Genomic DNA, 17,781 nt, shown 5'->3' on the forward strand with positions numbered 1-17,781 from the left:
AACCTTCTGATTTCTTAAGGCCAATTAATCTCTAACTAATGTCTGCTTTCTGAAAGAAAAATGTAATCTAATTCCCCAAAACACTAAAGAGGATATACATGGTCATATTCCCAAATCTTAAATGTAATCTGCAAGCTACAGGTATATCTCAGAGATATTTTCAGTTTAGTTCCAGATCACAGCAATAAAGTGAATATTTCAATAAAGCAACTCAAATGAGTTTTTTGGTTTCCCAGTACATGTAAATGTTGTTTCCATTACACTGCAGTCTATTAAGTTATTAAGTGTGCGATAGCATTATGTCTTAGAAGACAGTGTACGCATACTTTGGTTAAAAAATACTTTATGCTAAAAAGTGCTAGCCATCAACTGAGCTGTCATCGAGTCATAACCATTTTGCTGTGGAAGGTCTAGTCTTAGGACAATAGCTGCTGAATGGTCAGGGTGGTGGCTTCTGAAGGTTGGGGTGGCTGTGGCAATTCCTTAAAACACAACAGCAATGAAGTTTGCCAGATCGACTGACTCATCCTTTAACAATTTCTCTGTAGCGTGTGATGCTGTTGAACAACATTTTACCGACGGTAGAACTTCTTTCAAAACGGGATCAATCCTTTCAATCCCTTACACTGTGTTATCAACTATGTTTATGTAGTACCTAAATATCTTGTTGCATTTCAACAACCTTCACAGCATTCTCACCAGGAGAAGATTCCGTCTCAAGAAACTACTTTCTTTGCTCATCCACAGGAAGCAGCTTCTCATCTCTTAAGGTCGTATCATGACATGGAGCGATTCAGTCACACCGTCAGGCTCCACGTCTAATTCTAGTTCTCTTGCTGTTTCCACCACATCTGCAGTGACTTCCTCCACTGAGGTCTGGAACCCCTAAAAGTCATCCATGAGGGCTGGTCAACTTCTTCCAAATTCCTGTTAATGTTGATATTTTGACCTCTTTCCATGAGTCACGATTGTTCTGAATGGCATCTAGAATGGTGAATACTTTCCAGAGATTTTTCAATTGACTTTGCCCAGATCCTTCAGAGGAATCACTGTCTATGGCAGCTAGAGTCTTATGAAATGTATTTCTTAAACAATAAGACTTGAAAGTCAAATGACTCCTTGATCCATGGGCTGCAGTATGGATGGTGTGTTAGCAGGCCTGAAAGCAACATTAATCTCCCTGCACGTCTTCATCAGAGCTCTTGGATGACCAGGTGCATTGTCTATGAGCAGTCATATTTTTGAGCAATAGGTTTCAACAGTGGGATTAAAATATGCAGTAAAACATGTTTAAACGGATGTGCTATCATCCAGGATTTTGTTGTTCCATTTTTATAGCACAGACAGAGTAGATTTAGGCTAATTCTTAAGGGCCCTAGGATTCTCAGAATAGTAAATGAGCAGTGGCTTCAGTTTAAGTCACCAGCTGCACTGGCCCCTAACAAGAGAGTCAGCCTGTCCTCTGATCCAGGCGTTGACTTGACCTCTCTATTATGAAAGTCCTGGATGGCATCTTCTTCCAACAGAAGGCTGTTTTATCTACTGAAACATCTATGGTTCAGTGTAGCCACCTTCATTAACGACCTTAGCTAGAGCTTCTGGATAACTTGCTGCAGCTTCTCCTTCAGCACCTGCTGCGTCAACTGCACTTTCATGTTACAGAGACGGCTTCATTCCTTAAACCTCATGAACCAACCTCTGTTAGCTTCCAGCTTTTCTCCTGCACCTTCCTCCCCTCTCTCAGCCTTCACATTACTGAAGAGCATTAGGGCCTTGCTCTGACTTAGGCTTTTGCTTGAGACAATGTTGTGGCTGGTTTGATCTTCTATCCAGACCACTGAGACTTGCTCCTCATCAGCAGAATGGCTGTTTCATTTTCTCATTCATGGGTTCACCAGAGCAGCACTTTAAATTTCTTTCAAAACTCTTCCTTTGCCTTCGTAGCCTGATTTTTTGTCACAAGAGGCCTAGCTTTTGGCCTTTCTCAGCTTTCAGCATGCTTTCCTAAGCTTAATCATTTCTAGCTTTTGGTTTAAAGTGAGAGACATGCAAGTCTGCCTTTCACTTGAACACTCAGAGGCCATTATGGGGTTATTAACTGCCCCTACTTTTAATACTGTTGTGTCTCAGGGAAAAGGAGAGGGAGAGAGATAGGGGGATGGCCCATCTGTGAGGCAGCCAGAACCCACTCAACATTTATCTATTAAGTTCGCTGTTTATGAGTGCAGTTCAAGGCACCCCAAAACAATTATAATAGTAGCACCAAAGGTCGCTGATCCCAGATCACTGTAACAAATACAGTAATAATGGAGAAGTTGAAATATTATAAGAATTACAAAAATGTGACAAAAAGTGAGCTGGAAAAATTGTACCAACAGATCTGCCTGAGCAGGGTTGCCAAAAACTTTCCATTTATGCAGCATCTGTGAAGTCAAAAAAATGAAGTGCCATAAAAAGAGGTATGCCTGTAAAAAAAAAAAAAAGTGCAATCCACACAGTCTTAAGTTGTAGTATTTATGCTGAGCCTAGGAGAGGGGACAGCAAACTATAGCCCAGAAGCCAAATCTGACCTGTTCCTTTTCTAAATAAAGATTTATTGGCAGACAGACACTCTCCTTCATTTACATAGTGTTTATGGTTGCTTTTCCACTCCAACAGCAGAGAAGAGTAGTTACAACAGAGACTGGCTTGCAAAGCTGAAAATACTTACTATCTGGCCCATTACAGAAAAAATTTGCCAACCCCTTGTCCAAGGAGACATTTGGCTGGAGCTAGAAGGGAAGGGATGGAGGGAGAAGCATTAGCTCAACAGGCCTTCCCTGAGTTTGTTGAGTCTGTTATCCATGAACTGTCCAAGTTTTTGCTCCAATATTCAGACATTTATTCATGCCAGGGGTAAGGGACACTTACTATCTTGTGGGATGCCTTATACCTCTATGTGGAGAAGGACTCAGAGAGTCACAGGTATCCACAAAGCATGCTTGCTGGCATCTCCTAGAGCCATAGAAAGAAAAAACCCACCAGTACACCTGCTAGATACCTGCTCTCTTGGATGTACATTTTCCTCTAACAGGCCAACAAGTTTTGCTGATCTCAGGCAAGAACCAATCACAGTTCTCCTTACACATTTTCCTTGTGTCTTGACTTTTTACTCCCCCCATCCCACAAACAGTGTGACTTCTGAAATAAGAATACACAGGTTTAAATTCTAGCTTGACTACATACTATAGCATAATATTGGGCAATTTATTAAATTCTTCTATGCCTCAATTTTTTCCTCTCTAAATGGGAACAACAATAGCATATTCTTTGGGTATTAAATATTCACACTGTAGTCCCTGGCTTTACACAAGCATGAAATAAATGGAGCTTTACCCCCACTGCACACTCTTACTTTCTCCCTACCAATTGCACAAAGTCTAGCAGCACAGGGATTCTTCCCTTCCCATCAGAAAGTTACCTTGGCAATCAAGTTACAAATACCTAGGAAGTTAGTTATTATTAACTCAATGAATTTCTCCATTATCCCTTTACTACAACATGAATTATCTCTCTAATAAGTCTTGCCAGTTTACAGCCTGCACTGCCTCTCTGGGATCCTAAAGGTGACAGTACTTCTGTTCTGTGAAAACACTGAAAGTGTTTTAACATGAACTACACCACCTGCCTTCTCTCTGACCCTACCCCCTAACACTCAAATTCACCCTTTAAGTCTCAGTGCAAATAACACCCCCCTAAAGCTGCCTTCCATGACCTCCATGCTAAACTCAGTATGAGACCCTCTTGCCTTCCCTCATAGAACCTATGATTTTTTATGATACTTAACAAAATACACTTTTGTCATGTATTTATATGTCTGTTCAATTAATGCTTGTCCCTCTCATTAGACCAGGGGTCAAAACACTTCAGCCTGTGGCCAAATCCAACCTGAAGCCCTATTTTGTATAGTACCTGAGCTAAGACTGGTTACATTTTGAGTGGTTATGTGAATACGTAATATCCTCGATTTTCCTCTTGGCTCACAAAGTCTAACATATCTGGTCTTTTGCAGAAAAAAATTTGCTGTCCCGGCACCAGAGTACACACATCTTTTTAGAAAAATTCCTATAATATAACCAGCACCTGGCACAGTGCCTGTCTCATAGTAAAAATAGATAGATGGGTAAATAACTAATAAAATAACTTAGAAACCTAAAAGCTCTCATTTTGAGCACACCGGGTATGCAGGGCATTATTTGTTGAAGGAATGTTGATTGTATTAACAGAGAACAGAGTTTTAAACCACAGCATTGCCAGCTGGTAGTATCTCTGAAGGAACACACCTTGCTGATTAATTATGAAATGTGAATATGGAGGAAAAGAAGCTCTATGTTTGCTCCTCTGGGCTTCAAATCTTGACTTCTTGCTAAAATGCCTTGTCCCTCCCTCTATCCAAACTTCACTTATTCTTCAAGGTCAACCTCAGCCCCCATCCTTCCCAAAGCCTTCTAATTGAGACAAGGATGGGTAAGGTCATGCTCAGTCTGTTCAGATCTTTAAAGACGATGGTTCTCCAAGTAGAGTCCCAGGACCACCGCCATCAACAGCATCTGGGACATTGTCAGAAGTCTGTCGGGGCCTCAATCCCAGCAGAAAAGGACAGCGATCTGTCATGTGATATGCTTTCAGGCAATGGCTCACAGTCCTAACACATATTATAATTGCCATGGACACTTTTTTAAAGTATCTCCTCCCGAGAAAGTATTAAAGATGGCAGTGTGAGAGGTGAGACAGAGGCTTCCACCTAAAACCACATATAAAATGAAAATATAATTAATAGAACTAATCCTGAGAGAGCAACAGGAAAGAGGACTGTGCCAGACTGCATACACCTGGAGAAAAGAGCAGACCTCACTGAAAAGGGTAACATACCAAAGCTGTGGCCCAGCGGGACCCAAGCCATTCCCCCACCCCAGCTCACTGGTGGGAGGAAGATAAACAGAGCAGGGAGGGAGTGGAAGGCCTGGGACTGCTGAATACCTAACTCTGGAGATCTGCTCTGGGAGCACAAACCTATATTTCATGGTGCTTTCATGATACTCTCATGATTAGGGAATTGGAAAGCTAATACAGGCAGAATTCCTGGAGAAACTGAGATTCCAGCCTGTTGTGGGAAGCAGGGATCCATTTCTTTGCCCCACACAGGGACAAAAGCTTATTCCTGAGTGCTTGGCCCAATGGTTCAGGCAGTGGAGACAGGCATAGAAGCCAGGAAGAAGGAAACAGCTCTTTTCTCCCCCCAGGCACCAGTACTGCTCCCCTGTGACCCCCGACATTGCTTCAGGGGCTGAGCAGCTACAGAGACTAGAGATTCTGTACACTAGAGGGCACCATACACAAATATGAAATGCCAAAGGAACCTGGTACAGAGTAAAATTAATAAAACTCCAGACAAAGATTTAAATGACATGGACCTTATGACTCTTCCTGAAAGGGAGTTCAAAATAAAAATCATCAACATGCTAATGGAGGTATGGAAAGACATCCAAGAACTCAGGAATGAATTCCGATCAGAGATCCAATCATTGACGAGCAAAATGGAGGGTATTAAAAGCAGGTTGGGTATGGTGGAGGAGAGGATAAATGAAATATAAACTAGAGAAGAGGAATACAAAGAAGCTGAGGCACAGAGAGAAAAAAAGGATCTCTAAGAATGAAAGAATACTGAGAGAACTGTGTGACCAATCCAAATGGAACAATATTTGCATTACAGGGATACCAGAAGAAGAAGAAGAGAGAGAAAGGGATGGAAAGTGTCTTTGAGGAGGTAGTTACTGAAAACTTCCCCAATCTGGGGAAGGAGATAGTCTCTCAGGCCATGGAGATGCACAGATCTCCCAACACAAGGGACCCAAGGAAGACAACACCAAGACATATAGTAACTAAACTGGCAAAGATCAAGGATAAGGACAGACTATTAAAAGCAGCCAGAGAGAGAAATAAGATCACATACAAAGGAAATCACATCAGACTAACATCAGACTTCTCAGCAGAAACCTTACAGGCCAGAAGGGAGTGGCATAATGTACTCAATGCAACGAAGCAGAAGGGCCTGGAACCAAGATTACTTTATCCGGCAAGATTATCATTTAAATTTGAAGGAGGGATTAAACAATTTCCAGATAAGCAAAAGCTGAGAGAGTTTACCTCCCACAAACCATCTCTGCAGTCTATTTTGGAGGGACTGCTATAGATGGAAGTGTTTCTAAGGTTTAATAGCTGTCACCAGGGGTAATAAAACCACAGTAAAGAAAGTAGAACAGCTAATTACTAAGCAAATGCAAAATTAAATTAACTATCCACAAAGTCAATCAAGGGACAGACAAAGAATACAGAATATGATACCTAATATATAAACAATGGAGGAGGAAGAAAAAGGAGGAGAAAAAGAAAAGAAACTTTAGATTGTGTTTGAAACAACATATTAAGTGAGTTGTTAGACTCTTGGATAGTAAGGAAGTTAACCTTGAACCTTTGGTAGCCACGAATCTAAAGTCTGCAATGGCAGTAAGTACATACCTATCAATAATCACCCTAAATGTAAATGCACTGAATGCACCAATCAAAAGACATAGAGTCACTGAATGGATAAAAAAACAAGACCCATCTATATGCTGCCTACAAGAGACTCACTTTAAACCCAAAGACATACACAGACTAAAAGGGAAGGGATGGAAAAAGATATTTCATGCAATTAACAGAGAGAAAAAAGGAGTTGCAGTACTTGTACAAGACAAAATAGACTTCAAAACAAAGAAAATCACAAGAGACAAAGAGGGACATTACATAATGATAAAGGGGTCAATCCAACAACAAGATAAAACCATTATAAATATCTATGCTCCTAACACAGGAGCACCCACATATGTGAAACAAATACTCACAGAATTAAAAGGGGAAATAGAATGCAATGCATTCATTCTAGGAGACTTCAACACTCCACTCACTCTGAATGACAGATCAACCAGACAAAAGATAAGTAACGAGACAGAGGCACTGAACAACACATTAGAACAGATGGACCTAACAGACATCTACAGAACTCTACACCCAAAAGCAACAGAATACACATTCTTCTCAAGTGTACATGGAACATTTTAAGGAATAGATCATATCCTAGGCCACAAAAAGAGCCTCAGGAAATTCAAAAAGATTGAAATTGTACCAACCAGTTTCTCAGACCACAAAGGTATGAAACTAGAAATAAATTATGCAAAGAAAGTGAAAAAGCCCACAAACACATGGAGGCTTAACAACATGCTCCTAAATATCCAATGGATCAGTGACCAAATAAAAACAGAAATTAAGCAATATGTGGAGACAAATGACAACAATAATTCAACACCGCAAAATCTGTGGGACGCACTCAAGGCTGTACTAAGAGGAGAGTATATTGCAATACAGGCCTACCTCAGGAAAGAAGAACAATCCCATATAAGCAGTCTAAACTCACAATTAATGAAACTAGGAAAAGAAGAACAAATGAGGCCCAAAGTCAGTAGAAGGAGGGACATAATAAAGATTAGAGCAGAAATAAATAAAATTGAGAAGAATAAAATAATAGAAAGAATCAATGAAAGCAAGAGCTGGCTCTTCGAGAAACAAAAAAAATAGGTAAACCCCCTAGCCAGACTTATCAAGAAAAAAAGAGCATCTACACACATAAACAGAATCAGAAATAAGAAAGGAAAAATCACTATGGACACCACAGAAATACAAAGAATTATTAGAGAATACTATGAAAAAGTATATGCTAAGAAACTGGATAACCTAGAAGAAATGGACAACTTTCTAGAAAAATACAACCTTCCAAGGGTGACCCAGGAAGAAACAGAAAATCTAAACAGACCAATTACCAGCAACAAAATTGAACTGGTAATCAAAAAACTACCTAAGAACAAAACTACTGGACCAGAAGGCTTCACCACTGAATTTTATCAAACATTTAGTGAAGACCTAATACCCATTCTCCTTAGAAATTTTCCAAAAAATAGAGGAGGAGAGAATACTCCCAAACTCATTCTATGAGGCAAGCATCACTTTAATACTGAAACCAGGCAAAGACACCACAAAAAAAGAAAATTACAGACCAATATCCCTGATGAACATAGATGCAAAAATACTCAACAAAATATTAGCAAACCGAATTCAAAAAATACATCAAAAAGATCATCCATCATGATCAAGTAGGATTTATTCCAGGGATGCAAGGATGGTACAAAATTCAAAAATCCATCAACATCATCCACCACATCAACAGAAAGAAGGCTAAAAACCACATGATCATCTCCATAGACAATAAAAAAGCATTTGACAAAATTCAACATCCATTCATCATAAAAACTCAACAAAATGAGTATAGAGAGAAAGCACCTCAACATAATAAAGGCCATATATGATGAATCCACAGCCAACATCATACTGAACTGCGAGAAGCTGAGAGCTTTTCCTTTAAGATCAGGAAAAAGATAAGGATGCCCACTTTCCCTGTTTCTATTCAACACAATACTGGAGGTCCTGGCCACGGCAATCACACAACACAAAGAAATAACAGGCATCCAGATTGGCAAGGAAGAAGTTAAAATGTCCCTGTTTGCAGATGACATGATATTGTACATAAAAAACCCAAAGAATCCACTCCAAAACTATTAGATCTCATATCTGAATTCAGCAAAGTTGCAGGATACAAAATTAATAGACAGAAATCTGTGGCATTCCTGTACACTACCAATGAATTATCAGAGAGAGAAATCAGGAAAACAATTCCATTCAAAATTGTATCAAAAAGAATAAAATATCTAGGAATAAACCTAACCAAGGAAGTTAAAGACCTATATGCTGAAAACTACAAGACACTCATGAGAGAAATTAAAGAAGATACCAATAGAGAGGAGCCAAGATGGTGGCGTGAGTAGAGCAGCGGAAATCTCCTCCCCAAACCACATATATCTATGAAAATATAACAAAGACAACTCTTCCTAGAATAAAGACCAGAGAACACAGGACAACATCCAGACCACATCCACACCTGCAAGAACCCAGTGCCTCGTAAAGGGGGTAAGATACAAGCCCCGGCCCCGCGGGACCCAAGCACCCCTCCCCCCAGCTCCCGGCGGGAGAAGAGCAGGCAGAGCGGGAGGGAGACGGAGCCCAGGACTGCCGAACACCCAGCCCCAGCCATCCGGACCAGAGCACAGCCAGAGTGCGGGCGTGGGGCCCTGGATACTAGGGAAACAGGGCAGCAAGAACAGTGAGAGGGTACCGGAGGCCTGGCGCTGGAGGACATAAGAAAAGTGAGCGGCCAATTTTTCTTTTTTGTTGTTGTTGTTGTTTTGTTTTGGTGAGCACTTTTTGGAAGTCTTAAAGGGATGCAGACCACAATACTAGGGAAACAGGGCAGCAAGACCGGTGAGCAGATGCCTGAGGCTGGCACTGGAGAATAAAGAAAAACGAGTGGCCATTTGTTATTTTTATTTTTTTTTAATATAAAATTTTTTTTTTTTTTTTTGTGGTCGTTGTTTTGTTTTGGCGGGTGCTTTTTAGAAGTCTTAAAGGGGCAGGGTGGGACACTTAATCCAGAGGTAGGGAATCTGGGGATCTCTGGGCACCCCAATCGCCTGGGCTGCAGGGAGCACGGAGGCCCCTTATGGAGATAAATAGCCTCCCGGCCACTCCCCCTTCCACGCGACTTTTTTGGAGCAGCTGCCCGAGCCAGGCCACGCCCACAGCAACAGCGGAGATAAACTCCATAGCAGCGGGGCAGGAGGCAGAAGCCCTGTCTGCGCACAGCTGCCCAGCACAAGCCACTAGAGGTCGCTGTTCTCCCAGGAGAGGAGGGCCACAAACCAACAAGAACGGAATTTCTTCCAGCCGTCACTCGTCCCAGCTCTGCAAACTATTCCTATCACCATGAAAAGGCAAAGCTACAGGCAGACAAAGATCACAGAGACAACACCAGAGAAGGAGACAGACCTAACCAGTCTTCCTGAAAAAGAATTCAAAATAACAATCATAAACATGCTGACAGAGATGCAGAGAAATACGCAAGAGATATGGGATGAAGTCCAGAGGGAGATCACAGATGCCAGAAAGGAGATTACAGAAATGAAACAAACTCTGGAAGGGTTTATAAGCAGAATGGATAGGATGCAAGAGGCCATTGATGGAATTGAAACCAGAGAACAGGAACACATAGAAGCTGACATAGACAGAGATAAAAGGATCTCCAGGAATGAAACAATATTAAGAGAACTGTGTGACCAATCCAAAAGGAACAATATCTGTATTATAGGGGTACAAGAAGAAGAAGAGAGAGTAAAAGGGAAGGAAAGTATCTTGGAAGAAATAATTGCTGAAAACTTCCCCAAACTGGGGGAGGAAAAAAATCGAACAGACCACGGAAATACACAGAACCCCCAACAGAAAGGATCCAAGGAGGACAACACCAAGACACATAATAATTAAAATGGCAAAGATCAAGGACAAGGAAAGAGTTTTAAAGGCAGCTAGAGAGAAAAAGATCACCTATAAAGGAAAAACCATCAGGCTATCATCAGACTTCTCAACAGAAACCCTACAGGCCAGAAGAGAATGGCATGATATACTTAATGCAATGAAACAGAAGGGCCTCGAACCAAGACTACTGTATCCAGCACGAATATCATTTAAATATGAAGGAGGGATTAAACAATTCCAGACAAGCAAAAGTTGAGGGAATTTGCCTCCCACAAACCACCTCTACAGGGCATCCTACAGGGACTGCTCTAGATGGGAGCACTCCTAAAAAGAGCACAGAACAAAACACCCAACATATGAAGAATGGAGGAGGAGGAATAAGAAGGGAGAGAAGAAAAGAATCTCCAGACAGTGTATATAATAGCTCAATAAGTGAGCTAAGTTAGGCAGTAAGATACTAAAGAGTCTAATCTTGAACCTTTGGTAACCACGAATTTAAAGCCTGCAATGGCAATAAGTATATATCTTTCAATAGTCACCCTAAATGTTAATGGACTGAATGGACCAATCAAAAGACACAGAGTAATACAATGGATAAAAAAGCAAGAACCATCTATATGCTGCTTACAAGAAACTCACCTCAAACCCAAAGACATGTACAGACTAAAAGTCAAGGGATGGAAAAACATATTTCAGGCAAACAACAGTGAGAAGAAAGCAGGGGTTGCAGTACTAATATCAGACAAAATAGACTTCAAAACAAAGAAAGTAACAAGAGATAAAGAAGGACACTACATCATGATAAAGGGCTCAGTCCAACAAGAGGATATAACCATTCTAAATATATATGCACCCAACACAGGAGCACCAGCCTATGTGAAACAAATACTAACAGAAATAAAGGGGGAAATAGACTGCAATGCATTCATTCTAGGAGACTTCAACACAACACTCACCCCAAAGGATAGATCCACTGGGCAGAAAATAAGTAAGGACATGGAAGCACTTAACAACAAGTAGAGCTGATGGACCTAATAGACATCTATAGAACTCTACATCCAAAAGCAACAGGATATACATTCTTCTCAAGTGCACATGGAACATTCTCCAGAATAGACCACATACTAGGCCACAAAAAGAGCCTCAGTAAATTCCAAAAGATTGAAATCCTACCAACAAACTTTTCAGACCACAAAGGCATAAAACTAGAAATAAACTGTACAAAGAAAGCAAAAAGGCTCACAAACACATGGAGGCTTAACAACACGTTCCTAAATAATCAATGGATCAATGACCAAATCAAAATGGAGATCCAGCAATATATGGAAACAAATGACAACAACAACACTAAGCCCCAACTTCTGTGGGACACAGCAAAAGCAGTCTTAAGAGGAAGTATATAGCAATCCAAGCATATTTAAAAAAGGAAGAACAATCCCAAATGAATGGTCTAATGTCACAATTATTGAAATTGGAAAAAGAAGAACAAATGAGGCCTAAGGTCAGCAGAAGGAGGGACATAATAAAGATCAGAGAAGAAATAAATAAAATTGAGAAGAATAAAACAATAGCAAAAATCAATGAAACCAAGAGCTGGTTCTTCGAGAAAATAAACAAAATAGATAAGCCTCTAGCCAGACTTATTAAGAGGAAATAGAGTCAACACAAATCAACAGTCTCAGAAATGAGAAAGGAAAAATCACGATGGACCCCACAGAAGTACAAAGAATTCTTAGAGAATACTATGAAAACCTATATGCTAACAAGCTGGGAAACCTAGGAGAAATGGACAACTTCCTAGAAAAATACAACCTTCCAAGACTGACCCAGAAAGAAACAGAAAATCTAAACAGACCAATTACCAGCAACGAAATTGAAGCGGTAATCAAAAAACTACCAAAGAACAAAACCCCCGGGCCAGATGGATTTACCTCGGAATTTTATCAGACACACAGGGAAGACATACTATCCATTCTCCTTAAAGTTTTCCAAAAAACAGAGGAGGAAGGGATACTCCCAAACTCATTCCATGAAGCTAACATCACCCTAATACCAAAACCAGGCAAAGACCCCACCAAAAAAGAAAACTACAGACCAATATCCCTGATGAACATGGATGCAAAAATACTCAACAAAATATTAGCAAACCGAATTCAAAAATACATCAAAAGGATCGTACACCATGACCAAGTGGGATTCATCCCAGGAATGCAAGGATGGCACAACATTCGAAAGTCCATCAACATCATCCACCACATCAACAAAAAGAAAGACAAACCACATGATCATCTCCATAGATGCTGAAAAAGCATTTGACAAAGTTCAACATCCATTCATGATAAAAACTCTCAGCAAAATGGGAATAGAGGGCAAGTACCTCAACATAATAAAGGCCATCTATGATAAACCCACAGCCAACATTATATTGAACAGCGAGAAGCTGAAAGCATTTCCTCGGAGATCGGGAACTAGATAGGGATGCCCACTCTCTCCACTGTTATTTAACATAGTACTGGAGGTCCTAGCCACGGCAATCAGACAAAACAAAGAATTACAAGGAATCCAGATTGGTAAAGAAGAAATTAAACTGTCACTATTTGCAGATGACATGATACTGTACATAAAACACCCTAAAGACTCCACCCCAAAACTACTAGAACTGATATCAGAATACAGCAAAGTTGCAGGATACAAAATTAACACACAGAAATCTGTGGCTTTCCTATACACTAACAATGAACCAACAGAAAGAGAAATCAGGAAAACAACTCCATTCACAATTGCATCAAAAAAAATAAAATACCTAGGAATAAACCTAACCAAAGAAGTGAAAGACTTATACTCTGAAAACTGCAAGTCACTCTAAAGAGAAATTAAAGGGGACACTAACAGATGGAAACTCATACCATGCTCGTGGCTAGGAAGAATTAATATCATCAAAATGGCCATCCTGCCCAAAGCAATATACAGATTTGATGCAATCCCTATGAAACTATCAGCAACATTCTTCAGTGAACTGGAACAAATAATTCAAAAATTCATATGGAAACACCAAAGACCCCGAATAGCCAAAGCAATCCTGAGAAAGAAGAATAAAGTAGTGGGGATCTCACTCCCCAACTTCAAGCTCTACTATAAAGCCATAGTAATCAAGACAATTTGGTACTGGCACAAGAGCAGAGCCACAGACCAATGGAACAGACTAGACAATCCAGACATTAACCCAGACATATATGGTCAATTAATATTTGATAAAGGAGCCATGGACATACAATGGCGAAATGACAGTCTCTTCAACAGGTGGTGCTGGCAAAACTGGACAGCTACATGTAGGAGAATGAAACTGGAACATTGTCTAACCCCATATACAAAAGTAAACTCAAAATGGATCAAAGACCTGAATGTAAGTCATGAAACCATTAAACTCTTGGAAGAAAACATAGGCAAAAACCTCTTAGACATAAACATGAGTGACCTCTTCCTGAACATATCTCCCTGGGCAAGGAAAACAACAGCAAAAGTGAACAAGTGGGACTATATTAAGCTGAAAAGCTTCTGTACAGCAAAAGACACCATCAATAGAACAAAAAGGAACCCTACAGTATGGGAGAATATATTTGAAAATGACACATCCGATAAAGGCTTGACGTCCAGAATATATAAATAGCTCACACGCCTCAACAAACAAAAACAAATAACCCAATTAAAAAATGGGCAGAGGAACTGAACAGACAGTTCTCCAAAAAAGAAATACAGATGGCCAACAGACACATGAAAAGATGCTCCACATCGCTAATTATCAGAGAAATGCAAATTAAAACTACAATGAGGTATCACCTCACACCAGTAAGGATGGCTGCCATCCAAAAGACAAACAACAACAAATGTTGGCGAAGCTGTGGAGAAACGGGAACCCTCCTACACTGCTGGTGGGAATGTAAGTTAGTTCAACCATTGTGGAAAGCAGTATGGAGGTACATCAAAATGCTCAAAACAGACTTACCATTTGACCCAGGAATTGCACTCCTAGGAATTTACCCTAAGAACGCAGCAATCAAGTTTGAGAAAGAGCAATGCACCCCTATGTTTATCGCAGCACTATTTACAGTAGCCAAGAATTGGAAGCAACCTAAATGTCCATCGATAGATGAACGGATAAAGAAGATGTGGTACATATACACAATGGAATACTACTCAGCCATAAGAAAGAAACAAATCCTACCATTTGCAGCAACATGGATGGACCTGGAGGATATTAGGCTCAGCGAAATAAGCCAGGCAGAGAAACACAAATGCCAAATGATTTCCCTCATTTGTGGAGTATAACAATGAAGCAAAACTGAAGGAACAAAATGGCAGCAGACTCAGAGACTCCAAGAAGGGACTAGTGGTTACCAAAGGGGAGGGGTGTGGGAGGACGGGTGGGTAAGGAGGGACAAGGGGATTGAGGGGTATTATGTTTAGTACACATGGTGTGGGGGATCACCGGGAGATCAGTGTAGCTCAGAGAAGCACATAGTGGATGTGTGGCATCTTACTACACTGATGGACAGTGACTGCATTGGGTTATGGGTGGGGACTTGATAATATGGGTAAATGTAGTAAGCACATTGTTTTTTCATGGGAAACCTTCATAAGAGTGTATATCAATCATACCTTAATTTAAAAAAAAGGAAAAGATTAAATAAATAAAAATAAAAATAAAAGTATCTCTGCCCAAGTCCTACCCACAAAAGAATTTGATTTAAAAGGATTGGGTAGGGTACAGGTAAGATTATTTTTAAATAAATAAATGCATACATACACACATGCATGCATATGATTTCCCACCCACCCACCCCAGGTCATCTAACAAGCAATCAGAGTTGAGAACTTCCTTCATGTTCTTAATCCATATCACTGACTCACTTTTACTAAAAAAGTCAATGGCCTTCTAGTGGAATAATACTTTTTATAGGCGTATTCTTGAATGAAATAAAGAAACAAAAACACCGACCAGGACCTCACATCAAAAACAAAAGACAAACTGTTTAAGATATCAATAACAACCAAAAAACAAAAGACACCAACTAGGATGCTTCAATATTGCATTACCATCTGTACTCTACAAACTAGAACTCATTGGATTCAAATTTGATTCTTTATGTATTATAACCTACTAGGAGGCAGAAAACAAATACTATTCAGCTTAGGTAAATGGTCACTTCAGTAATTAAAAAACAATATACATCACTAATATCTATCTGCCATTTTCACAAACACAAGGTCTCACTTGGTATTCTAGCTGCTTATTTCAAGTTTCCCAAGCATTGGTTTTATAAGCAACCTCTTCGTTGGAATGGAATTTTTGCTTTTGAAAATATAACATCACCTCTGAAATTTCTTGGGAGAGTAGGCAATATACTTGCAGGAAAATCATCATTTGAGTAACTCATCATGATGGACGTACTGTAAAGAATACAATGGCAGGAGTTCTTTGAACTTGACAAATGCCTTCTATTTCCTAGAAATGCCTTCTATTTCCTAGATGACATCAATTCAAGTAGTATTTTCAAGTTCATCTAAGATTTGACAGGAGGGGTGACAAGGGACAGCAACAGTAGTATTACCTTTCAAAAAAGTGGTACCTGGCAACAAGGAGTTCGCTCTGGTGAGCTGTAGACACATAAGAGTTTTCTCTGCCTAGTGATATACCCACATGATCATTTGAATAAATAAACTTTCACACTAACACTGTTACAGATGGACCAGTAAAAAGAAAAACTGGTACACAGCTGGAATGATCTCCTATCAGGAAAAGAATTTGGCCAAGTCTCCCAGAGTAGCTCCTCCACAGCACTTTGCCATCAAACAAGAAACCTTCACTGACGGGTCAATTGCCTGTGTTCATGGTGTTTCTTCTCCTAAAAATACCATTCCTTGCCTCAAGCTCCGATCTCTTCTCATCAGTTGCCCTCCATAGGAACTTTTTCTCAGCCAGTCTACAGTATGCTTCTCAAAATATCCTTGGTGACTGACCAGATTTTTGTTTCTTTGTTTTATCATTTTAATCTACAACCCATCATTGACCAATAATTTTGCAATGTCCAATTAAAATTAACTTCTGGAACAATTATATTCAAAAAGGCATATAAAATGCATGTTCAATTTTTAAAATTACATCAATGGATATAAAATAACTGTTCAATTGCTAGAAGAGATTCTTCATGCTTACTCTCAATATCTGTAGGCATCTGTATATAAACTACTAAAACACAGTTGGTGGACCAAGACAAACTCATCAACTACATTTTGAGTGGCTCTGTTTAGATAATGCAAATTTGTCTCTTCTCCACAACCTGCAACAAACATTTTGGCAATCTCCCACACAGTTATTAGATCTCCTGACTATGTCACATAACTCTAACTATACAGAGACCTCTTGAAAATAAAAGACCCTACCACTGAAGTTTTAATTAAAAGACTGATAATCAAGTCTCTTCAAGTTTAATAATCCAAACAAAAGTAAACAAATCATTTTCCTCCTCAGTGAATTAACCAGACTCAGAAATACGTAGATCCCAATGTAGATAAAGGAGAATGATTTACCCTCTGATTCAAATAAACATTTTCTCTAATGCTACCCAAAGCATGTTCGTAAAACACAAGTCCCACAAGATATTATGCCTAGACGTAGTACAAATGCAAAGATGATGAAACATTCTCTATGTTCAGGGAGCTAATGATATTTGCATTAGTCAAGGTTCCCCAGAGAAACAAAACCAAAGGGGTGAGTATATACAGAGAGATATTTATTTTAAGAAATTGGTTCATGTGATTATGGGCCCAGCAAGTCCAAAATCTTCAGGGTGGGCTGGCAGACTAGAGACCGAGGGAAGAGCCAACCCCGCATCAAGTCTGAGGACTGTTAGCAGAATTCCCTCTCGCTCAGGGAAGGCTGGCCTTTGGTTCTAGTCAGCCTGGAAACTGATTGGATAAAGCCCACACAGATCACGGAGGGCAACCTGCTTTACTCCAAATCTATGCATTTAAATGTCAATCTCATCTTAAAACACCCTTACAGAAACTTCCAGAATAACATTTGACCAAATATCTGAACACTGTGGTCCAGCCAAGTTGACACATAAAATAAACCATCACAATATATTCTAATTAGATATAAGTTATGTACATAAAAGACAATAAATAGTGCAAGGGAGAATGCATTAAGGACCAATGAACAAAGTCTTGATAGTTTCCTCTCATTGCTTTCAGTATAAGGACAAAAATCTCAATCTGATCTTCAAG

General features: G+C 39.8%; 1 long non-coding RNA gene across 1 annotated transcript in view; it reads right to left on the minus strand.

The window, feature by feature from the left end:
- Window positions 1-17,781, minus strand: part of LOC130684827 (uncharacterized) — a 133,819-nt gene that overhangs the window by 57,165 nt on the left and 58,873 nt on the right. The window lies entirely within an intron of this gene.

The sequence above is a fragment of the Manis pentadactyla genome, chromosome 1, assembly GCF_030020395.1.
Source record: "Manis pentadactyla isolate mManPen7 chromosome 1, mManPen7.hap1, whole genome shotgun sequence".
NCBI classification, from domain to species: Eukaryota; Metazoa; Chordata; class Mammalia; order Pholidota; family Manidae; genus Manis; species Manis pentadactyla.